The following is a 6,598-nucleotide window of genomic DNA, read 5'->3' as shown; positions in this document are numbered from 1 at the left end:
CATCTAAGTGCATCTTGTGCATGCAGTGCCCATGGAGGCCAGATTCCCCTGGAGTTATGGACAGTTGTTAAATAGGTGGGTGCTGGAAGCCAAAACCCAGACCTCTGCAAAAGCACCCAGTGCTTTTAACCACTGAGCAATCTCTCCAGGCCCCAAATAATTCTTTTAAAAACTAATAATAAAATAAATCTAAACCCTAAATATACGAAACATCTTGATAATTAATTGATCCATAAAAATTTGGCATGTGTTTACAATCTATTGCTTATGAATGTTTAATATTTAATAAACACACAGACTTTGACTATAATTTGTTTGAAAAGACTGGCCTCATGCTGGACAAGGATGACTACTTCTGCTACTGACTTTTGTATGATTCTGTTGCTGGGGGGCATTAGTGGACAGATTCTGCCTACATGTAGGCAGTATTCTCCAAATAGAAGGTAACTCTTACTGTCATGTTCTTCACAATAACTTTAAAAAATTTTTATTATTTATTTTTATGTGTATGAGTGTATTGCCTGCATATGTGTAAGTGCACCGTGTCGTGCAGGGCCCATGGAGGACAGAAGAGGGCATCAGATGCCCTGGAACTAGAGTTACAGACAGTTGTTATCTGCCATGTGGGTGCTGGGATTTGAACCCTGATCTTTTGCAAGAACAGCCTGTGCCCTTAACCTCTGAGCTGTCTCTCCAGCCCACAATAACTTAAAAAACCACTTGTAGGCTGGCGAGATGGCTCAACAGATAACAACCTGGGTTCAAGACCCAAAACCCTCAGTGAAAAGTGAGAATCAGCTCCTCAAGTTGTCCTCTGACTTGCACAAGTCTGCTGTGGCACATATGCATGTGTATGTGTGTGCACATGTGCCACACACACAAATAAAATTATGCCAAAAGAATATTACAAGCTGAATGTGGTGACCCATTCCTTTAATCACAATCCTTGGGAAGGAGATGGATCTCTGTGAGTTTGAGGCCAGTCTGGTCTACCCAGCAAGTTTCAGGTTAACCAGGGCTATATAGTAAGACCCTGTCTCAAAAAAGAAAAAAAAAAAAAAAAAGCCGGGGTTGGAGAGATTGCTCAGTGGTTAAGAGCACTGGCTGTTCTTGCAGAGGACCTGGGTTCAGTTCCCAGCACTCACCTGGCAGCTAACAACCATCTGTAACTCCAGTTCCTGGGGAATCCAGCTCCCTCTTCTGACCTCCATGGGCACTGCACAACATGGGTGCACTTACAAACACATAGGTGATACACTCATACACAAAATAAAAATAATAAAATATTAAAAAAGAGAAAGTACATTGATACACTTTCAATCAAGACACCTAGAACTGTGGAAGGAGTGTAGGTCAGTGGTGAGCTGCCCACTTGCTGGATGCCCTGGGTTCCATTCCCAGCCCCACACATGTACACACACACACAAAAAATCCGTGGGTTTTATATATATATATAACTTCTGTATTCTCTTCTCCCACTAAGATTCTTTAGGTGGGATTAGCTTTTTGTTTGCTTGGTTTCTGTTTTTGATATTGTTATTTTAACTGTTTTGTTATTGTTATTTTAACTTCTTATATTTTTATTTCATTTCTCTATTATCATTTTATTATTTATTTATTTGTGAGTGTATGTGTATATGAGTGGGGATGTAGTGTATGTCCCTGTGTGTATGTGTGTGTGTGAGAGAGACGTGTCCTGCTCTACTATTCTCTGCCTTATTCTGTTCAGACAGGGTCTCTCTCACTGAACCTGGAGCTAAGCTGGAAGCCAGCAAGCACCAGCAATCCTCCTGTTTTACAGCACACCCTCCCCAACCCCTCCCCTCAACACACATACACTCCAAGCCCTGTGGTTACAGGCTCATGTGACCATACCCAGCTTTTTACTTGGGTTCTGGACATTTGAACCCAGACCCCCCCATGCTTACACAGCAAGCTCTCTTGCCCACTGAGCCCTCTCCCAGCCCTAATTTTGTTTTTTGGAGACAGGGTCTCACTCTAGCCCTGGCTAGCCTGGAACTCACTATGCAGACCAAGGTGACTTCAAACGTGTAGCCGAAGTAAGTGCTAGGATAAAGGTCTGTACCACCATGCCCTGCTATTTTGAAATTTTTTAATCCTATTGAAGAGTTGTGAGAAATGCAGCAATGAATATTAAACATTTGTTATATGTCAATACCAGTGCCATGCCAATTGTTAACCGCTGCAGTTAACAGTTTGTTAATTGTTAACAGGTATGAACCTGTTCTCTTTGTTTTAAATTTCTTGAAAGTCATAGATGAAGTAACATGTCACACCAAATACTTCAGCAAAACCTCCTATACATTGTAAAAAATTAAAGGGCTGGGCATAGTGGTACATGCCTTTAATCCTATCAAAGGAAGGTGAATCTCTGTGAGATGGAGGCCAGCCTGGTCTACAAAGCGCATTCCAGGCCAGCTGGGGTTACAGAGAGACTATGTCTGGAAAAAAAATTAAGACGAGGTCTCTCTGTGTAACTCAGGCTGACCTTGGCCTCCTGAGTGCTAGGATTATAGGTGTGTGCCACATACCCTTAAATATCCTTAAAGCAAGGATAAATATCTTTAAAGCAAGGATATTCCATGTGAGTCAAATGGATTTCAGAGGTTTAAACTGCTGTGATTTTTTTTCCCCTTTAAAATGGTAAACTAACTTTTGTTTGTTTGTTATTCTCTATTCTTTGACTACCAACCCCAAAGGAAAATAATCAACCACTACTGAATTTCGTATTGACCAATTTAGTCACACCATATACAGTTCTAAATTTCAGAATTGAACATTTAAAAATATTACACTTTTATTCACATAACTAGAATTTTAAGTGCCAAGATAGTAGGGCAGACTAACCTACTGGTAATTTATGTTAGTATTAACGATGAAATACTGGGCTGGGGAGCTCGTTCATCAGGTAAAAGTGCTGGCCACACACAATCCTGATAACCCAAGTTCTGATCCCCTGACCCCCACAAAAAGCCAGATGTGGAGAAATGCATCTGTAATCCCAGCACTCCAGCTGAGTGAGATGCCAAATGGAGACAGGAAACTCACCTGAAGCCCACCAGCCAGCTGTCAGGAGAGCACAGCCAGGCAGCCAGCCCAGCAGCAGACAACCAGAGACCTGCCTCAACAGGGTAGAAGGCCAGACAGACTCTTGGGAATAGTTGTCTTCTGACATCAGAAGTGGTACACACACAAATATGCACACACATACATACATGCACACATATAAACATGCACATAGAATTAAAAACAAAAGTATTTTAAAATAAAGATACAACAATCAACTGGCTTAAAATTTTTTACATTTATTTATTTAGGGGAGGAGCACATGCATGCCTCAGCCCACACGTGTAGAGGTCAGAGGTCCTTGGGTTTGGTGTCAGGCACCTTTACCTGCAGAGCCATCTGGAAGGCTTTTATCTAAAGTGTTAAATAGTATGAAAACAAGAAAAAAAATTAACGCTTGATCTGGGGGATTTTATTTTCTTTATACTGTTTGCCACCTTCCATAACAGCAAAAACTAGAGGTTGGAATTCACTGAAACATCAACAGCAGGTCAAGAAATATTTGAGATAAAGAATTTTCAGATCATTTACTTCATAAAACATTCAATAAAATTCCCTGTACTAAAAAAATATATATATATATATTCTCCTTCTATAAGAATACTATTATGCCTAAGAAACTTGCTATTGATATAAGAATATTATCTACAAAGCATCTTTCTTGAATGTCAAATATTCCAATAATATGCTTTATAATCTCTATTTTTTTTTAAGTCTAGGATTTAGTCCAGGATCACATGAATCAGATATAATGATGCATACCTGTAATCCCAGAACATGGAGGCTGAGGCAGTAAAGGCTAGCCTGGGCTAACATACAGAGACCCTAAACAAACAAACCACATATGTTTCGTGGTCCCATCCCTTTAGTCTCTTTTAATCTAAAAAAGCACCCCTTACCTTTTTCTTGTCTTTCACAGAATATGTTTTACATATACAGTGCAATATATTATTCAGCTTTAAAAAGAGATGAAATTCTGATGCATGCTGTAACATGGATAAACTTTGGAAGCCTTAGGCCAAATGAAAAGGACAAAGATGATATGATTCCACTTAGATGAGCACAGAAACAGAAAGTAGGGTGACAGGATGAGCAGAGGGTGGGGAGTCATTGTTTAAGGTGCAGAGCTTTGGTTTGTGGGGGGAAAGTTTGGACAGGCACAGTGGCTGTGGTTGTGCAACACTGTGGTGGTACTTAATGCCACTGAACTGTCCGCTTACAAATGATTGACATTTTCACTGGACTGGGTATATAAATGTCTCAGTAGTAGAGCACTTTCCTTGCATGCACAAGAATGTGGGTTCAATCTCCAGTACTGCAAAATAAATAAAAAGTGATGAAAATGTCATTTTTACCTAGCATGGTGGGTGGGGCCTTAATCCCAGCACCCAGGAGGCAGAGGCGGCCAGATTGCCAGTGATTTCTAGGTCAGCCTGGTCTACATAGCAAATTCCAAGCCAACCTGGGCTACATAGTGAGACCATGTCACAAAACAACGAAAACCACAAAATATCAAAAAAAGAAAATCATTGTTTTTATACGTTTACAATTTTCCCAATCTCTCAGAATGACAGTGTCTGCCTTAACATGTGGTTCTGAATCTAATACATGTAATCCCAGCACTCGGGCAGCTGAGGCAGGAGGATTGAGAATGCAAGAGCAGCTTGAACTAAATCGTGAGTGGGAGGAAAAATCTGCTAAATTTGGCTGATCCTCAAAGCTGAAAACGTTTGTTTGCCTTTCCCTTTTCTTCATCCCCTAACTTCCAAGGTAGCTTGTGCTTACAACTGGAACACACCGAGTGGCGTTCACAGTTGTAAGCAACTGGGTCACGGCTCCTTTCCTGGTATTTTCAGGAACACTTTCTGAGCTGCAGGAAAAGCTGGCACTTCTCTTTCTGTCGGGTGCGACTTGAGAATTTGCCCTTGGGCTCCTCGGGTGACCTCTCCCACTTCTTTTCTCCTGTTCTTCTATCTTGGTTCCATCTTCAGGCCCACCTCCTGCCCCTCCCTCGGCTCTGCTTCCCCACCACCAGTGTGGCGGGTGTTGGGGAGTGCCCGGGTGTAACGCCCCTGGCCAGACCCCACCCAGCCCAGCTGCGTCCTGCAGGCTGGCTCCACCTGCCCAGCCGCTGCTGAAGCTGAAATACCTTGGTTTTGAAAGATCCTGCTAAAATAAGGGCAAAAAGATAAGCCTCAAACAGGAGACATTTGCAAACCAACAGTATCAGTAAAGTCTGTTTAAACTCTCAGTAACTCAAGAGAAAAACAAAGGCTCTTAAAGCAGGAGCATTTCAGAGAGGAGGGTGCAAGGATGGCAAACAAGCACAGGAAAAAGTAAGCATTCGAGAAAATGCAAATCAGAACCACAGTGAGCTATCATTACTTGCCTGTTAAGTGACTGAAATGAAAAATGATGGCAACACCAAATCCTGAGGAGGATGCAGACACTAGTGTACACCGCTGATGGGAATGTAAAATGGTATGGCCATGGGAAAACAGCCTTTCAGTTTCTTAGAAAGCGTGCCCCTTCTCCATAGGACAAGATGCAGCCATTCACAGCTAGGTATTATCAGAGGGAAGGAAGATTATGGTGTAAGAGTGAAACCACAGAGGACAAGTCAGCCTTCGGGTTGCAACAGCAAGAGGTTTATTAGTACACAGGTACCTGTGGGCACAGAGTCTCCTCGGAGGACTTGCGCGCCTCAGGTCAGGTTTGTGGAACTTTTATAGAGCAGAAGCGGGATACAGAAGCAGAAGCACGGTTATTGGTTAATTTAAACTATTACAAAATGCTACGGGGAGAGTGGGAAACTTACTTATCAGTAAGCCAGATGTCTCAACCATAAAACTTACTTATCAGTAAGCCAGATGTCTCAGCCATAAAACTTACTTATCAGTAAGTTGGAATTCTTGACCGGTATGCGACCTGCCTGAGAGACTTTATGGCGCCTGACTTTTATTTTTCAATGGGCACATGCAGACATCCGTAATAGCTATATTTATGAATAGCCCCAACCTGACAACAACAGAGTACCTTTCCACAGGTGGGTGGTTAAACTGTGCCTCATCCATACTATGGAATAGTACCCAGTGATAGAGAAGAAAACTATTCATTGCTATACACAAAACCTGATGGAGCTCCAGGTTATTATGCTGAGTGAAAAACACAATTCCCCAAACGTTTCATACACTGTGATTCCGTTTACATACTCTGTTTTCTTCTTTAAGTTTTGAGGGAGGGTCTCTTGTATCCAGGCTGTACTTGAACTCATTATATAGCTGAGGATGACCTTGAACTCCTTCCTGATCCTCCTAACTCCCCCTTCCCAGTGCTGGGATTACAGACATGAACCACCACACCTGGTTTTTACATAACGTTTTTGAAAGATAAACCATAAAGCCTAGCACACGTGAGGCAGAGGCAGGTGGATCTCTGTGAGATCAAGACCAGCCTGATCAAGATAGCAAGTTCCAGGCCAGCTGTGGCTATCACAGGGCAACAAAGAGGC

This window comes from Nannospalax galili, unplaced genomic scaffold (genome assembly GCF_000622305.1).
Source record: "Nannospalax galili isolate Female #2095 unplaced genomic scaffold, S.galili_v1.0 scaffold1349, whole genome shotgun sequence".
Lineage (NCBI taxonomy): Eukaryota > Metazoa > Chordata > Mammalia > Rodentia > Spalacidae > Nannospalax > Nannospalax galili.
The sequence above is the reverse complement of the archived record's forward strand: the minus strand, read 5'-3'. Positions refer to the sequence as shown.